Source organism: Nannobrachium achirus (assembly GCF_963921795.1).
Source record: "Nannobrachium achirus genome assembly, chromosome: 3".
In the NCBI taxonomy this organism is placed as follows: Eukaryota; Metazoa; Chordata; class Actinopteri; order Myctophiformes; family Myctophidae; genus Nannobrachium; species Nannobrachium achirus.
Window position 1 is genome coordinate 58,947,324 of NC_137812.1, and position 18,655 is coordinate 58,965,978.

An 18,655-nucleotide genomic window follows, 5' to 3' on the forward strand; every position below is an offset into this window, starting at 1 on the left:
TTTCACACTTTTAGAGCTTATCCGTGGTAATTATATGGGCATTCATAGCACTAGGTGCCAAAAAAAAAGAAAAGAAACCATTTCTGTGTATTCTTATATCAAAAGTCCCTTAATAGTCCATTCTTAATCATTTCCTGTGAACAGAAACGTGCTGCGTGATGACATAGACAGACCTTTTGAATATAAATGAACCTTGATTACATTCACCTGTTTAATTCCCATTGCTGCCATTCCTCCAAACACAGCTACTCCGTTTTGAATCTCATTCAAGATGACGTCCAAAAACTATTAAACTATTTATTACTCATTGTAAACTTAATGAGCACAATAGAATATGTATCAGTAAACATTATAGGTTAGAATAATAAGCAACTTGGTAACAAACATTCTGTACAAGATGCAGCCTGGTCGTGTCTCTCATGCCTTGCTAATGATGGCTACAAACAAAACATTAGGCATCACATGACTCCAATTTTACGTCCCATCGCCTGAAGGGCTGGTCCCTTCTGATAGGTTCAGAAACACAGGCTTGCGTTTCAGACTGAAACTTCAAAATAAAATGCCCAAAATAGCCATTTTACTGGGTCTTTAATGTACGTTTTGTAGTAATAATCCAAATCTACGAAGTAAAAGTATTGAAAATTGGAAATACTCAAGTAAAGTACAAATCCCCCAAACTTATGTAAGGTACTTAAGTAAATGTACTTAGTTACTTTACAACACTACGTATAGATACAAAGCGAGCGAGCTATGAAACAGAAGAGGAACTTGAGGCTGCCTGCAGGACTCCCCCCCCCCCCCCCCCATGCTTTACTAATTCATGATGTTATTCTTAGTTCAAGCTACATTTTTAATGCTGCATATTTGTCAAGTTTAATACTGGGCAAAAACTCTGTTGTCATTGTCCTACAACAGTCTCACGTTTACTCCATCCCAGAAACTGCATGCATGCAGTAATGTCTGCACACATACAAGTATGGACATGTGTGTAAGCTCACATGTACAAAATGGGTGTATATTGAATAGGCCTATATACTCATAGACATGTACTGTATGTTATACACACACACATACTGTCAAGCCCTGAATGCTACAGTTACAGTTATGTTCATTTGAGACTAATCCTCATAGTCAGGACTTCCCACCAGCCAGTTGATTCCAAATGGTCTGGGTAGGTTTTAATGCAGTGAGTTATTGCGACCGTCAGGTCGCAGTTTAGTATCAAAACCTCCACCGGCCGTCCGTCGGTCGGTCGGTCGGTCGGTCGGTCACACGTCACACGTCACACGTCACACCTTTGCCCTGCTCATATCTCCGCATCAGTATGACATCACACTGCTGACATCAGTATGACATCTCACCAAGTCTGACCTCACAAGCCCCATATTTGGACACGAACGACATATAACTCCATATGTTAAACAGTTGGTTGCTAGGGTAAAAAACATGGTTGCTATGGTAAACAGTTGGTTGCTAAGGTAAAAAAAACATGGTTGCTATGGTAAACAGTTGGTTGCTAGGGTAAAAAAATGGTTGCTATGGTAAACAGTTGGTTGCTAGGGTAAAAAAACATGGTTGCTATGGTAAACAGTTGGTTGCTAGGGTAAACAGTTGGTTGCTAGGGTAAAACCATGGTTGCTAAGGTGGTTGCTAACGTACACTAACAGACCAGCAACAACAGACTGTTGCCACAGCAACGTACACAAAGGTTTGTGTACACATGTGGGCGGCGCCTGTACACAAGCTGTGCTATAAAAAGGGGGCTGAGAGAGACAGAGCTGTCAGTGTGTTGAGGACTCATTAATTAACTTTAATTGCGACCGTAATTGCGACCGTCAGGTCGCAGTTTAGTTGCGACCGTTAGGGAGCAGTTTACTACCAAAACCTCCACCGGCCGTCCGTCCGTCGGTCACACGTCACACGTCACACCTTTGTTTGTGTACGGTGTGATGTCATATAAATTCAGTATGACATCACACCACATGTGTACACAAACCTTTGTGTACGTTGCTGTGGCAACAGTCTGTTGTTGCTGGTCTGTTAGTGTACGTTAGCAACCACCTTAGCAACCATGGTTTTACCCTAGCAACCAACTGTTTACCCTAGCAACCAACTGTTTACCATAGCAACCATGTTTCTTTACCCTAGCAACCAACTGGGCATAAAAGGGATTCTGTTAGGGATCTCCATATATGGGCATAAAAGGGATTCTGTTAGGGATCTCCATATATGGGCATAAAAGGGATTCTGTTAGGGATCTCCATATATGGGCATAAAAGGGATTCTGTTAGGGATCTCCATATATGGGCATAAAAGGGATTCTGTTAGGGATCTCCATATATGGGCATGAAAGGGATTATGTTAGGGATCTCCATATATGGGCATAAAAGGGATTGTATCCCAGATGATGCCCTGTTAGGAGATCCACACTAACAGAATCCATATATGGTCCTACCGACAGCTGCTATAAGCCAACCCTGGCGATAAGGTCTGAGTCGAAGAAATGCTTCTTTCCTGGCAAGAATTGCCCCCTAATACTGTAGGGCTCGTTTGTGTATTGTATGACATCACGCCACATCATCGGCTGAGGACTGTGTGATGTCATCATATCTCCATATATGGAGACATAAGTTGCTCATGCCCAAATATGGGCTGGTGAGGTCAGACTTAGTGTGATGCGTAGGTTATCTCCATATATGGAGATTCAACTTCAATGAGTAACCATGGCAAACTGTCAACTGCCCGTATGTCTTGATAATTGGTAAAACAAACTTTTGGCCTATTTGTGGAGATAAGCGTCCGTTGGTCGCTTATCTCCCGATTAGGGAGTCTTACTGGTATCAAAACCTCCACCGGCCGTCCGTCCGTCGGTCACACGTCACACGTCACACCTTTGCCCTGCTCATATCTCCGCATCAGTATGACATCACACTGCTTGGTGTGTGCCGTCAGGGTCATTTGTGTACGGTGTGATGTCATACTGATGTCAGCAGTGTGATGTCATACTGATGTCAGCAGCTATGTCTCTATATATGGAGTTATATGTTGTTCGTGTCCAAATATGGGGCTTGTGAGGTCAGACTTAGTGAGATTCGTCGGTTATCTCCATATATGGAGGGAGAACCAGCTTATGAGCCGATGAGTTGTGTCAGAGTCGAGATCCTGCTTGCATCTAATCTGTTGGTAGATAATGCCGGTCTTATATAAGGGTCATTTGTGTACGGTGTGATGTCATACTGATGTCAGCAGTGTGATGTCATACTGATGTCAGCAGCTATGTCTCTATATATGGAGTTATATGTTGTTCGTGTCCAAATATGGGGCTTGTGAGGTCAGACTTAGTGAGATTCGTCGGTTATCTCCATATATGGAGGGATGTGTTGGTTATCTCCATATCTGGAGATTCAACCTTCAACGATTTTGACATCTTGTTACTAATCTGTCGGTAGATAATGCCGGTCTTATATAAGGGTCATTTGTGTACGGTGTGATGTCATACTGATGTCAGCAGTGTGACAGGAGATAAGCGACCAACGGTCGCTTATCTCCCGATTAGTGAGTCTTACTGGTAGGTATGATAAAATAAGCAGTGGGACTAGGCCTAAGGAAATATGAACCAAATTAATCCAATGAAAAGTAACTAAAGGCAGTAACATTACTGTACATAGTCTGCTTGCATTTGTTTAATACGGATGCCCCTTTAACACAGAAAGCCCAGGATATTGAACACAGTTTCAACCCACATTTGACCCAGCATTCATGCCACCGTATGCATGGTCACTGGTAAGTCCTGTGTCGTTGCCATCATGTTTTGGAAAATTATGAACTAGGGCTCTAAGCAATAATGTCCACATTTATTCCTGTAGCCCATAAACATTTAGGAGGGCTGCATATTAGTCCGATGGCCCCTTATTCCAATGTCCCAATAGTAAAAAAATAAAATAAAAACGGTTAGGGTTAGGGTCAGGCTTAGTTATAGGACTCCATCTGGAGTCCTGGACCAATAGTATTTTGGAAAATATGGCTGATAGAACAGTGGTATGGCACCAACATTTAGTAACGGCTTCTGTGGACTAATGCATCATGATCTACAGTACACTCCACCCCATGAAACCACAAATGCAACCTTTTTTCCGGTATCTCTAGAGGAGGCATACAGTAGTTACTGTAATTGATCCAAGTCAAGTCAGTTGATTGGCAGGTGAAGGTTGTTGAACATTCAAATATGAGAACAAACTGAAGACATGCAAGCATTGGTTGAGCGAACAATAAATAATTAATGGAGCCTGTCCCGACAGCCATGGAGGTGCATTAGCCAGTTTAACATGTTAGCATAACTTAAAATGTGGGGGCAAAAGATGCCCCAGTTACTGTATGTGTTCCATTGTTTTTTTATTTGTAACACTTGACACATTGTTTTGTTCTATCCTGTTTTATCGATGGATTGTTGTCTTACTCCTTATATTTGTTGATATTACAGAAAACAGCCATGATTGACATTGCAATACCCTGAGAATCTAATCCATTGCTCCTCTTACACTGGTGGCAATTTACTCAAGACCTGGGTCCGCATTTTGAAAGCTTGCCTGTGTTAATTGCCATTGACGCCATTCTAGTGCAGACCATTTGACATCAATGACAAATTGCAGATCTTCTTTGGTTATTGCAGCAGTGTGAAAGGGCACTCTTTAGGAGTAATGTAAAAGGGCAGATTTCAGTAAGTGCATGTTTCGGCTAGCTCTAAGAGGTAGGTCAAGCATCACCTGCTTGTCCATACAGTAGACTATAAAAATAGTTCATGAAGCATCTTGATGTGCACCAGAGGCAGTTTGTCTTTTCACCAACATTGTGTTTTAAATTCTCAGTGTATCCAATCTGAACATTTAAACATTTTATCAGCTATTCTTTTAATCTGTCATTTTGGTCACCAGAATAGCAAGTATAGGTGTTATAACATAGCAACTATCCAGTACTACTGCCTGAGCTTATACCCATTTGCATCCACAGTTGAATAAACAAAAAGTTGTGACAGTTAGATTCTATCCGCAGACTCTGCACTACTTAGGTGTTGAGACAGTCTCAAATAAAAGTTGAGAGAGTTGATTCTGTCTGCAGACTCCACACTACTTAGCTGTTCGCCTGTTTTACTGAATATTTATGAGTCAGGCATCCTCTGAGAATATGCTCTTGAACATGATGTTCACTTCAGCAAACTCTCAAATTTACTGTAGTATTTATTTGTATACCACATCATATTTTAACTTCATTTTATTACTGTCTAATTAACTTGAGGCTTGACATTGAATACCAGAACTACATCCAGTAACTCAACATAACACTAACCTCAATGTACGGCGCGCGCGCGCGCGCACACACACACACACACACACACACACACACACACACACACACACACACACACACACACACACAATATATTCACATCACTTGTGGGGACATTACATAGACTTCCATTCATTTTTATGCAAGTCCTGTGGCCTTACCCTAACCTCTATCCCTAAACCTAACCCCTAACCCTAACCCTAAACCTAAACCGAACCCTAACCCTAACCCTAACCCTAACCGTTGTGGGGACCTACTATTTTGTCCCCACACTGTCAGAGGTCCCCTGCAGGTGACTGTGTGAACATGCGTTTAGTCCCCACAGAGGCGGCCTGCAGGGGGGGCTAGCGGGGCACTCGCCCAGGGCGCCACCTTGAGGGGGCGCATGAAGGAAAAGAAAAAAAAGAAAAAAAAAGACTTTCCTCTACAAAACACAGACCTCTATCAGCCAGGATATAGGAACTCTATAGTCTTGTCTCACTGTGCGTGACTGTGAAAGAACCATTTCTCCTGACCAGCCCAAGGTAAGACTAATGCCTCATTCACACTGTAAGCAGCAAAGCTAATGGTTTGCTTGGTAATTCAATGTAATCTCAATGGAAACCAGCTTTAAAGCATCTCCAGCATCTTAAAGCTGGTTTCCATTGAGATTACATTGAATTACCAAGCAAACCATTAGCTTTGCTGCTTACAGTGTGAATGAGGCATAAGACAGTCAGATCATGCTTTTATAAACCCTATTATATTAAGCCCAAAGTGGTTCTGCCGCCGTGTAGAACCGAACCGATTTTAACTTTAAAAAAATTAATAATTTTTTTTTTTATAAAAAAAAAAGCGATTTATAGGGCGGCGATATACTACCTCGCCCAGGGCGCAATATAGGTACCAACCGCCACTGAGTCCCCATAAGTATAACTAGACAAACTCACACACACACACACACACACACACACACACACACACACACACACACACACACACACACACACACACACACACACACAGAGTCACTACAAGGTCTCTGGAATATTTCATGGATAATTTACATCCTGGTACTCTATATCATGTCTTATTAATCCAGATGACTGTGTATTAAGGGAGCGCAGTCTACTACCGCGCTACCGAGGAGATGAACCCGTCGTTGGACTTGGTTGACGCGCCGTGGTATAATACTATGCTGTTCGCTGGTTGTATGAATGTTCAACAGATAAGATGCAGGCAAGTTCTTCATGCAGATAAGTGTATTTATTACTTCACCGTGACAAAAGCAAAACGTAGGCCCATTAGGCTCCATAGACAGATCAGGTAATCAAACATTTACTACAAACAACTCGCGCCACATCGCTTGATTCACAGCATAATTTGCGGTCAAAACCGTTCGCCTTTCCGGGTCAAAGCCTCCCAAAGGTGCCCGTGAACTTGACCCATTTATAAAGTACAGCGCCACCCCATGGTCACACCACTTCATTGCACATGTTTTCATTTAATCATTTCAGGCTCTTACACACCAGCCCCTAATTGTTAAGGCGGGTAGAAATAACAATTCAAACCAATAAACAAAATAAAGAGCCAAAACATGTTTAGGATTCAAATACATTTAGACCTCTTGAACCAAGCACAGTTTTGTCACTGGCCTCTCAATGGTGCTGCTTTTAGTCTGCAATTTCACGGAACGTACCAGTCCGTGCCGGTCTGGAAAGACCTCCAAAACTCTGCCCAGTGGCCAGGACCCACGAGGAGCCGAAGAATCCATGATGACAACGATGTCTCCCGGTGTCAAGCTCCTTTTCTTCTGATTCCACTTTTGTCTCTCTTGTAGCAAGGGCAAGTACTCACGTACCCATCTTTTCCAGAAAAGATCTGCGAGATACTGTACTTGTCTCCATCGTCTTCTTACATACTGGTCATGTGTGTCAAACACTCCAGGTGGTAAAGCTGGTTTACCCTTCAAGAGGAGAAGATGGTTCGGCGTAAGTGGCTCCAGGTCATTGGGATCATCCGAGAGGGTAGTTATTGGACGGTCATTCAAAATGGCCTCCACTTCACAGAACACTGTATGAAGTCCATCATCGTCCAACGTCTGCTGACGTAGGACGGAACTGAGAATCCTTCTCACCAGGCGGATCAGCCGTTCCCAGACACCACCGTGATGTGACCCTGCTGGTGGATTAAAGCTCCAGACAACTCCAACCTGTGACAGCACTCCTTGAATCTTGTCCTGATTCAAAGCTGCCAGAGCCTCCCTCAGTTCTCTTTCTGTCCCAATGAAATTGGTACCATTATCGGACCGCAAATGTGCCACTTGTCCTCTCCTGCTGATAAAACGCCTCAAAGCGTTGATGCATGCGTCTGTGTCCAATGACACTGCTACCTCCAGATGGATGGCCCTGCTTGCCATACAGGTAAATATGACTCCGTACCTCTTACAGGTTGATCTTCCTTTCTTCACTTCGACTGGTCCAAAGTAGTCTACCCCTGTGTTGGTAAAAGGTGGTAGGTCTGGAAGGATTCTGTCAGCTGGGAGATCTGCCATCTTTTGCTCCACTGCTCTGCCATTGTAGCGTTTGCAAAAGCTGCATTCAGCAATGATCTTCCTGACAGCTGCATGAGCGTTGGTGATCCAAAATCTCTTCCTCACTTTGGACAGTGTGTGAGTCCTTCCACCATGTCCCAGACTCTGGTGTACATGCTTGAGAATGAGCATAGAAACGTGCTGGTCCTTGGATAGAATGAGTGGATGCTTAGCCTCCTCTGGCATTGATCCTCTACTTAATCTTCCTCCGACCCTTAAGAGTCCGTCTTCCAACACTGGATCCAGCCGATATATGGGACTCTGTCGACTCACAGCTTCCTTTCCGGTTATTAAAGCAGCAATCTCCTCGCTGAATCTCTGTCGCTGACAGTAACGAATAATACCGACCTCTGCTCCCTGCAGGTCATCCAGCGTCAAGGTACAGCTCCTAGATGTTGCTGTGAGCCTTTGACTTTCAGCCTGCTTTCTTAGACGGCTCCGCTCCAACAACATTACCTTCAGCCTGAGGAACCAGGCAGCTGCCGTCTTGAGCCTCTTCCAGTCTGAGTAGTAAGCAATGAGCTGATATGTCGGGCTAGACATGTCGCATACATTAATGGCATTTACCAATGCCTCCCTTTTGACCTCCTGGTCAGTAGCGTCCACTGAGATGTCCAACACAGTTTTGGGCCAATGCTCCTCTGGCTTCCAGAGAAATGCAGGACCTTCGAGCCACCTGCTGCCACTCAGGAAGTCTGAGACCTTCATTCCTCTTGACGCATCATCAGCTGGATTGTCTTTGGAACAGACATGTCTCCACTGTGAGGGTTTAGATGTTTCTCTGATGGTCGAGATTCTATTGGCCACAAATGTGTGGAAACGCCTGTCCTCATTGTTCAGATACTTCAACACTGAAGTACTGTCAGTCCAAAATACTGACTGCTCCAACTGGAACTTCAGCTCCGCCTTCAACATCAAGTCCACTTTGGCGGCAAGGACAGCAGCCGTTAGCTCCAACCGAGGAATAGTAACTGCTTTCAATGGCGTTACCCTGGCTTTGCCGAGTAGAAAGGTAACATGGATGTGGTTTTCCTGATTCAACATCCTGATGTACGATGCGGTTCCATATCCAGCTTCACTGGCATCGGCAAAGTGATGTAGTTGGGCATGTTTGACCTTGCCAAAGGCCACTGGCTTGATGCACCTACTTGCACGGAACGTAGCCAGCTGCTCCAACTCCTCCAACCACCCTTTCCATTGGTGTACGATGTCCTGCGGTAAGTCATCGTCCCACCCACATCTTCTTCTGCAGAGTTCCTGCTGCATTATTTTCGCACGCAACGTGACTGGCGCTAGGAAACCTAGTGGATCGTACACAGAGCTGGTGATGGACAGCATACCACGTCTGGTGCGAGACTGTTGTTTCAACTCCAACTTGAATCGGAAAGCATCGGTCTCCACACACCATAGTAGGCCCAGAGCTCTTTCCATTGGGAGTTTGTCTCTATCCAGATCCAACTCCTTTAGATCCTTGGCCCATTGCTCTGTCATGATGGACTGTAAAACGCCACGACTGTTGCTGATCCACTTCTCCAGGATGAAGCCCCCCTTGCCACACAGAGTGATCAGATCAGCTATCATCTGAATAGCTTCTCCTTCAGTGGCTGCACTTTTTAAACAGTCGTCCACATAGAAGTTCTGCTTAACAGCTAGAACGACTTCAGATGAAAACTCAGATTGGTTATCATCAGCAGTTTTCCTCAGGGCGTAGCTTGCGCAACTAGGAGATGATGCAGCACCGAACAGGTGCACAGTCATCCTGTACTCCACAAGGTCCTTAGTGACATCTCCTTCAGGCCACCAGAGAAAGCGCAGAAAATCTCTATCTTCCTCAGCAACCTTCACCTGGTGGAACATGGCTTGAACATCACCCATGAATGCCACCGGTTCCTCTCTGAAGCGAGTGAGAACTCCAAGAAGTACGCTGGTAAGGTTAGGACCCTGCAGAAGCTCACTGTTCAGAGATGCTCCTTGAAATGTGGCCGCACAGTCAAACACCACGCGAAGGTTTCCTTTCCTCGGATGGTGAACACCGTGGTGCGGGATATACCACACTTTCCCCTTCTGACCCTGCAGCTGTTGCTGAGGTACTTGTTCTGCATAGTTGTTCCTTATGAGCTTGTTCATGTACGCTGCATACTCTTGGTGCAGGCTTTCGTTGTTGAGGAACTTTTTCCTCAAACCCTGGATCCTTTGCCTTGCCACTGAAACATTGTTGGGCAGACAGACCTCCTTCTTAAAGGGCAATTTCAAACAGTACCTCCCTTCCTTGAGCACTGCCGAACTTTCCGCAATATCCAGGAACCTCATGTCTTCTCTGGACATTTCCTCCGCCTTTACGGGTACTTCATTGAAATCATGATTGTACTGGTTTGCCAGCATTTCTTCCAGCCTACACACTGCAATCCTGTTCACTGAGGCAGAGGGAAACTCTGCCTCCACACCACCACTGTTTCCACTTAGTGGTCCATTGACGACCCAACCAAGCACTGTCCTTATGGCATACGGTCCATTACTGTGGCTGTTGCGGACCTCCCAGGGTTCCAATATCCTGGGCGCGTTGGTTCCTATTAGCAGGTCGACATTTGCCCTCAATTGTGGGATGTGTACACCGGACAAGTACGGCCACTTAGCCAGCTCCTCAGGTGTTACCATGTTTTCAGCAGTGACTGGCATCTTCTTCTGGGTAAGAACTTCTGGCAGAAGATAGAAATCATTGCTGTCCAGCTCCGCTACCTCCAACCCATTCAAAGTGTAAGCTGGAACAACAGCCTCCTGCCCCATGGTGCTCAGCAAGAAGTTAGTTTTTCTGCCTGTAAGGTTCAATCTCTGCATTAGCTGTTCTGAGCAGAACGTGGCTGAGCTACCGGGGTCCAGGAAGGCATATGTTTGAACGATGTTATCTCCTTTCGTTGCCTTCACGCTGACAGGGAGGATGGACAACACGCAACGGTCCTTACCAGCCCCTGTATGTCCACATGTTTCCTGTGAGACTGGCTTATTGTCGACTGATTCCTTGTGTTCTGTAGGTAGTGGTTGCCTTTTAGTGTGAAGTGCAGTTGGATGAGTCCGACCACAGACCTTGCATGTCAAACGCTCTTTGCACTCCCGGCTTATGTGACCGACACACAGGCAAGCGAAGCAAACTCCCATTTCCCTCAGAAGTTGTATTTTCTCTTTGTGTTCTCTTTCTTTGAACTGTTTACAGTCCTCCAATGCATGACTGCGCTCACAGCACAAGCATCCAGTTTTCCTAGCAGTTGCTGAATCTGATGTTGGTGATGTCAGCTCTTGACCTCCGTCAGGCAACTCCATTGATGTTACGGTGGTGGCAACAATGTTTCCCTTCAGTCTGTTGGCTGGATATGATTTAAATCTGGCACCAACCCCACCGGATGCTGGTTCTTGTATGTCACCAAACAGAGGATCGGAAAGGATACTGACACGTCGCTCCACAAACGTTACAATATCCCAAAAGTGGGCCCTTTCCTGTGTGTTTTCCATAATGCTATGAGCTGTGGACCTCCATTGCTCCCTCATTTTGTATGGCAATTTTGATATGATAGCCCTCATATGGACCGGCATATCCAATTCCTGCATGTATTGCAGCTCCTCCATTGCATTACAGCAGCCACGCAGGAACAGCGAGTAGGCTTGGAGGGCATCCAAGTCTTCAGATTTTATGGAATGCCATGCCAAGGCCTTTTGCATGTATGCGTTTGCAATTTTGTATTGGTTTCCAAAATGTTCTTGTATAAGGCCCTTTGCCATTGCGTAGCCACGCTCCGGAGCCATATGCTGGCAGCTACGAACCAACTCCCGTGGCTGTCCTCTTGTAAACTGTTCCAAATAGTACAAAGCATCCGCTTCTGTTGCCTTTTCCTCCACGCCTTGTTCAAAGGCCTTAATGAATGCCCTATATTGTAGAGGGTCACCTGCGAATAGCGGAATCTCCCTTGGTGGTAGAGACCTCAACTGTTGCTGATGTACCAGAGCAGCAGTGATTTCGTTTTGTTTCTCCATGATGGAAAGTAGGGTTATGGATTCATTTTGATTGAGTTGGACCTTTGCAGATGGTTTCTCAGGTGGTGGTGCTTCCATTTTGTTTGTCTGTTGTTCCTTTTGGGTATGGTTAGATGGATGATTGAAGGACGGTTTATGGTCACATGCCTTTGATTTCACATTTATTGGTTTCATTGTTGGGATTGACGGTGGTGTTAATTTATTTTGGTGGCTTAAATTTCCAGGTTTATATGGTTTTGCCATTGGATTTAATGCATTGACATTGATGCCCTTTTTCCTCTTTTCCCTTTCCAAATATGAGTTCATTGCATTTGAAGGTGCTTTGGGTGTACTTTTATTCTCAGAGTGTAACACATTGATCTTTGCAGCCGTTGCAGCCAACTCTGCGTCCAACTCCAGTTGCTCTCTTTTCCTCCTGAGAATTTGCTCCTGTTCCTCCAAAGCATGTTTTTCCTTTAGAACTGTTGCACGGGCAATGAGTGCTGCTCTCTCCGCTTCAGCAATTCTCATTGCGGAGGCCATACTTGACCTGCCACTTTTCCAACTTGCCTTGGAGTGGTTACTGGCAACATTGGAAATGCTGTCGTTTGGAGCAATACAGTCATCAATTAAATTGACACCACCTGTACCATCATTTTCATTAATTGCAACTGTACCACCAATATTATTGCCTTCATTTGGACCACCACACGGAATTCCACCATTGATTTCATTTTCCTTTGTATCATTGCCATCATCATCATCATCATCATCATCATCATCATCATCATCATCATCATCATCATCACCACCATCATCATCATCATTTTGTGAAACCCACAAATCTGCATTTGACATACAATCATTGTTTGATAACATTTTTGCTTTAAACCATATGTCTTGTTTTTCCTTTTCATCACATGGCATAAACCCCAACATATTATCATGCATGCTTTTTGCCTCGTTGCACACCTGAACCAGCTCGGTAAGAGCGTTTAGTACCTTGTTTTTCTCATTATTTTTCATGAACCCTTGAATGGAATCCCTTATTTTGGCTGCCATATTCAGCCTAGCCTTTCTTCCAGCTTGCAACCTGTCATATTTATCGGAAAGCCCCTTTGCCGTCATTTTACCCACCCGCTTTTCAGATAGAATTGGAACCTTGTCCGTGACGTCACCAATAGACGCAGAGCGCACGGAGCGCACACGGGTATCCATGGCAACCTCGGACGCCGCTCGGCGCGCATCCATAATAAATAGTCAGTGAGCAAATGAGAACAGTTCGCGCGACGCAACAAAGTCAGTGGGAGAACACAAAGTCAGTGGGAAGCCGTTAAAAGTCACACGAAACGATAAAAGTCAGTTCTCCTCTTCAGCAACCATGGAATTACGCTCACCCCCAGTTTAATGTGCGCGCACAATATGAATGGCCATTTTTACCAGTATGCATACCTCGGTGCAGCCGTTGGGCGCCGTGCGGTGATGACCTAGCCGTCCAGTGCGTTCCACAGCCGTCCTCCGGATCTCCGCCGCTCCTCCGTTCACTAGCTGCGGATCTCCGCCGCTCCTCCGTTCACCGCGGATGGCTGGCGACGTTCCCGTTCTCCCGACGCAGCAACAAACACAGTGGAATCCTCTTCAATCCCTGGCAACAGCAGCTCCCTCCGTTCGTCCTGTTGCCGCCGCCTCCGCCACGTCCAAACGCAGCGCAGCTCCCGCAGCATACAAAGCCACAAAGGTCCAACTGGTGCACCAGGTTTTGACTAATATTAAGGGAGCGCAGTCTACTACCGCGCTACCGAGGAGATGAACCCGTCGTTGGACTTGGTTGACGCGCCGTGGTATAATACTATGCTGTTCGCTGGTTGTATGAATGTTCAACAGATAAGATGCAGGCAAGTTCTTCATGCAGATAAGTGTATTTATTACTTCACCGTGACAAAAGCAAAACGTAGGCCCATTAGGCTCCATAGACAGATCAGGTAATCAAACATTTACTACAAACAACTCGCGCCACATCGCTTGATTCACAGCATAATTTGCGGTCAAAACCGTTCGCCTTTCCGGGTCAAAGCCTCCCAAAGGTGCCCGTGAACTTGACCCATTTATAAAGTACAGCGCCACCCCATGGTCACACCACTTCATTGCACATGTTTTCATTTAATCATTTCAGGCTCTTACACTGTGTTTACATGAGGACGTACAAGTCAGACTGACACATGGTTTACATTGTGTCACATGACACAAAACGGTCAGTGGGACTAGGGATGTCACTAACGGTTATAATTTTTTACCCCAAATTATATTTGCACGTACACACAATTCATGTTGGTAGACAAATGGTAGACATGTAGTTATGCTCCCTTAAAAGACAAACAAAAAAGCAGCCTTAAACAATACAAATAAATTGTTGTATGCTTAGTCATCAACAAACAACAAGCATCGTAATCAGGTACACCGAGATGCTGCAAGCTCACAACGAGGCTGTGAAGTGTCCATCTGCTTTGACTACGACGAACAGGAGTTTTAATTGTAAGTGATTGAGCATCGTTGCTCCTGCCACTGCTGTGTTTGAGCTGTTTCACAAAGACTGTGGACAACTTTGTCATCCCCCTGACCGAAATACATCTGATAGGCTACGTTCTGTTTTGTGTAAAGCCCCAGGTGTCACGGAACAGCTTTCGCTCATTCTAGTGTTCCATTGGACATAACATAAGACTACTCTCTTGGGCCTCCCCGAGTCTGTTTAACAAAATGACATCCCCACATAGCAAAGTAACACTATCCAGGACCAGGACAATGCGATATTAATATGAAAATTTACCGTGAAGCCATTAAGCATAGACAGATATTTTTTAACGAGCAGCTACTGTATAACCGGCTAACCGGTTAGCCGTGGACATCCCTAGACTGTACACAACAACCCAACAACACAAACACCAGTGTGACAGTACACAACACACACGCACGCACGCACGCGCGCGCGCGCGCACACACACACACACACACACACACACACACACACACACACACACACACACACACACACACACACACACACACACACACACACACACATTATCGATGTGACTGTACTGTGTCATCTAGCGTCAGTCAATTAGGTATTCCAGAGAAATGTCCCTGGGTCATTAGGTCATGCGGATTGTCTCTGTGTGTGTGTGAGTGAGTTTGTCTAGCTATACTTATGGGGACTAAACGCATGTTCACACAGTCACCTGCAGGGGACCTCTTACAGTGTGGGGACAAAATAGTAGGTCCCCACAACAGTTAAGGGTTAGGTTTAGGGTGAGGGTTAGGGTTAGGGTTAGGGGTTAGGTTTAGGGATAGAGGTTAGGGTAAGGCCACAGGACTTGCATAAAAATTAATGGAAGTCTGTGTAATGTCCTTACAAGTGATGTAAATATATATATATATATATATAGTGTGTGTGTGTGTGTGTGTGTGTGTGTGTGTGTGTGTGTGTGTGTGTGTGTGTGTGTGTGTGTGTGTGTGTGTGTGTGTGTGTGTGTGTGTGCGACACACAGAGAGAGAGACAGACAGACAGACAGACAGACAGACAGACAGACAGACAGACAGACAGACAGACAGACAGACAGAGAGAGTGAGATTGTATTGAGGAGAGTAGCTAATTGGATTGAGTCCCCTGTCTCCTGCCCACAGAAGACCTAACAAATAATCCTTGCAAGTAGGAGAGAAGAAGTGAAACGGAGGGGGAGGGGAGGGGAGATATATAGATTAGAAGGATGATAGTAAATTAAGTTGTTTTTCCACTGAAATACCAACTATTGCTGTGTAAAACATGAACATGACCAGCGTCATCATGTCCAGGGGGTGTACTTGTACATCATAATAACAAGCTGCCTCACACTACAGAAACAGGAGATAGGCTCCTGCCCTATGGGCACTCATGGCTTGACAAGTCTTACTTTTACAGTGCCAGTGGGACAGTCATTCCAACAATGCTGTCCTTAATGTTTAAGCATGTGACTGTTCCCACATTAGATGAATATAACGGGTACAGTACTTAATGATTGCGTAAGACGTGTCTATACGCACTTGAGGCTAGGCATTTGGGATGATAAAATATGTATTTGGTTCAAATAAACAACGACTATCTGCAGCCTGGAAGGCCGTCTAATTTAACCCAATCTCTCTCTCTCTCTCTCTCTCTCTCTCTCGCTCTCGCTCTCGCTCTCGCTCTCTCCCTCTTTCTACTTCTGACACCTCATTGTGACAAGGTAGGGTGACGTGATATGGAAGGTACAAAATGTACACCAAAATGTAATATACCAGTACAGGTATTTCAAGGGAGTGGGAATGGAGGTTTAACTAAGGAAGGAAGTAACATGTATTTGTATGCCCCTTTCCCCAGAGCAATGTCACAAAGTGCTTCAACAGTAAAAGAACAACAGATCATAATAACTTACAGCTTGTCCATTTGTGTGTATCTCTGTCTGTCTGTCACACCTGACACTGTGGTTCTATGGGTTTGTCGCTCTAACATCATGCTCTGATGTCACTGTGATTTCAGGGGAACCACTCTTAACAGAATGGGTTTGCCGCTCTGACATGACGCTCTGGCTTGATGTCCCTTTTATGCCCATATATGGAGATAACTGATGTCATCACGAGTCACACTTGCAAATGAATTACGTCCTTGTCCGTTTTATGCCCATATATGGAGATCCCTGTCCCGATGTCATCAATAGGAATGCCCATATTTGGTAATGCTCATACATTACCAAATGTATATGGGCATGTTCTGACATCACATTGTTGACAACTGGTCATGGCCAAGAATTGGCGCGACCTCGCCCTTTAGGGCAAGGTTGCATTTCGCCCTGAGGCGTCTTACTAGTATATATAACACTATTAATAATTATACAGTACAGGTCCTAACTTGATGTAGAACGTTTTACACGAAACATGTTTGTCTGACCAAGTCGGACAACAAGAAACTGACACGGTTGTCTTAAGCCTAGTTCAGATCTCTTTAGATGAGATGGAATGGTTTTAGAACGTTGCAGAGCCTTTTTTTCTCTCTCTCTATCTCACACACACACACACACACACACACACACACACACACACACACACACACACACACACAGACACACACACACACACACACACACACACACCCTCATCTTTATTTTTAGTGCACCACCTGCCTGTGAGAGAGGAGAGAGAAAAAAAGAGCGAGAGATAGGAAGGGAGAGCATATACAGTAGCTATTTAATATTTTTATATAAGATTATAGCCTGCATTAGTAATATACGGTATAGCCTTCCATATAAAATAATATGTGGACGTGCTATGGAAATGGTAAATGATCCTCGCTTTATGTGACCTGTCCGGTTTAAAAATGTTGCAACCCACATTTTTGTAATTTTGTTAAAGTTTAAAATGCTCGTTGTGAGCCAAGTTGAGTTCAGTGAGTTCTGAGTATCCGGCTTGCAAGTTGAGGAAGATAGGAAGAGACTTCAAGAGAAAGTTAATATGAATGGCCGCTAGTTTTGCTGTTCACCCCCCCTGCATGTACCAAAATTATTATGCTCCATTCAAGTGAATGCATTTTTACCGAACATTACACTTGATTTTATTACCATAATAAACATTGTCATAAATACTTTATGCGTCCAGTCACTAGTCTTCTTTCAATCACCATGATATGTGTTTTGTTAAATTATGGTCCCATGTATTTTAAAATGTATGATAAAATAACGTATGCCATAGGAGGGGCATGGCTAGCTTGATTGACAAGCTCCCAACCATTAGCATGTATTGACCCACCCCCTTCTCTGTCCGAACCAATAGAATCCTTGTACCATTTCCATTTTCAGGACAGGATGTAGAAAGATGGCGGCATGCACACGGTTGCAAAATACTTAGGCTTCATTTACCGTCTGAGTATATGGGCGTAGCTTTGTCCATCTCTTTTACAGTCTATGATTCACACGCACGCATGAAGGTAGGAGCGATGCACATGTGCGCTCTCTCTCTCTCTCTCTCTCTCTCTCTCTCTCACACGCACACACACACACACACACACACACACACACACACACACACATACACACACATTTCAGTTATTTCCCTATTTATTTATTTTGCATGCCTTTATTGATAGAGAAAACAGTAGGCCTGACAGGACATGGGGGAGAGAGAGTGACATGCAGCAAAGGCCGTTGGGATCGGGACTTTTTTGTAACTTTTATGTCTAGTTTTGGAAATCAATAGGTTGATATTTGGGTCAAAAAACTAAAATGTACGTTTCTTCAAAAGGAACAGTGTCTGTACTCCTTTAAACCCAGCCAGTGAACTACTCTTCAAGCCTTTATTGATGTCTGGAGGGAAATGCAGGTATCATAGCAGCAACAGCAATGAGAATGAAAAAACAAGAGGGTACACGAGTAAAGGTCTTTGGTGATGAATAAACTATCTGAAAATGCGCACAAACTATATCTTAGTGGATGCCTCATTGCCGAAAAATCTACTTCAGAAAAAAAAATCCTGTTTCTTTACCGCCGCATAATATTGACCTTCTGTGTGAATGTACTCATTACACAAACTATTATATATTTTGAGGTGAGTTAATTACGGAGGAAAAATACAGGTCCTTAAGAGTAAAAAACCAAACCGATTAAAAATAAAGATGACTTCAAATACTGAGCTGTTGGCTCTAAATGTCGGCACTGGATCTCTGAATGAGTGAAA

General features: G+C 44.4%; 1 long non-coding RNA gene across 1 annotated transcript in view; it reads left to right on the plus strand.

Annotated features, from left to right (window-relative positions):
• The first annotated feature begins 3,520 nt into the window (after positions 1 to 3,520).
• LOC308281328 overlaps positions 3,521 to 18,655 on the plus strand; it is a 106,489-nt gene continuing 91,354 nt past the window's right edge. Inside the window, exon 1 of the long non-coding RNA XR_013961838.1 lies at positions 3,521 to 3,559. This is a non-coding gene — a long non-coding RNA (uncharacterized lncRNA). The remainder of the gene's footprint in view (positions 3,560 to 18,655) is intronic.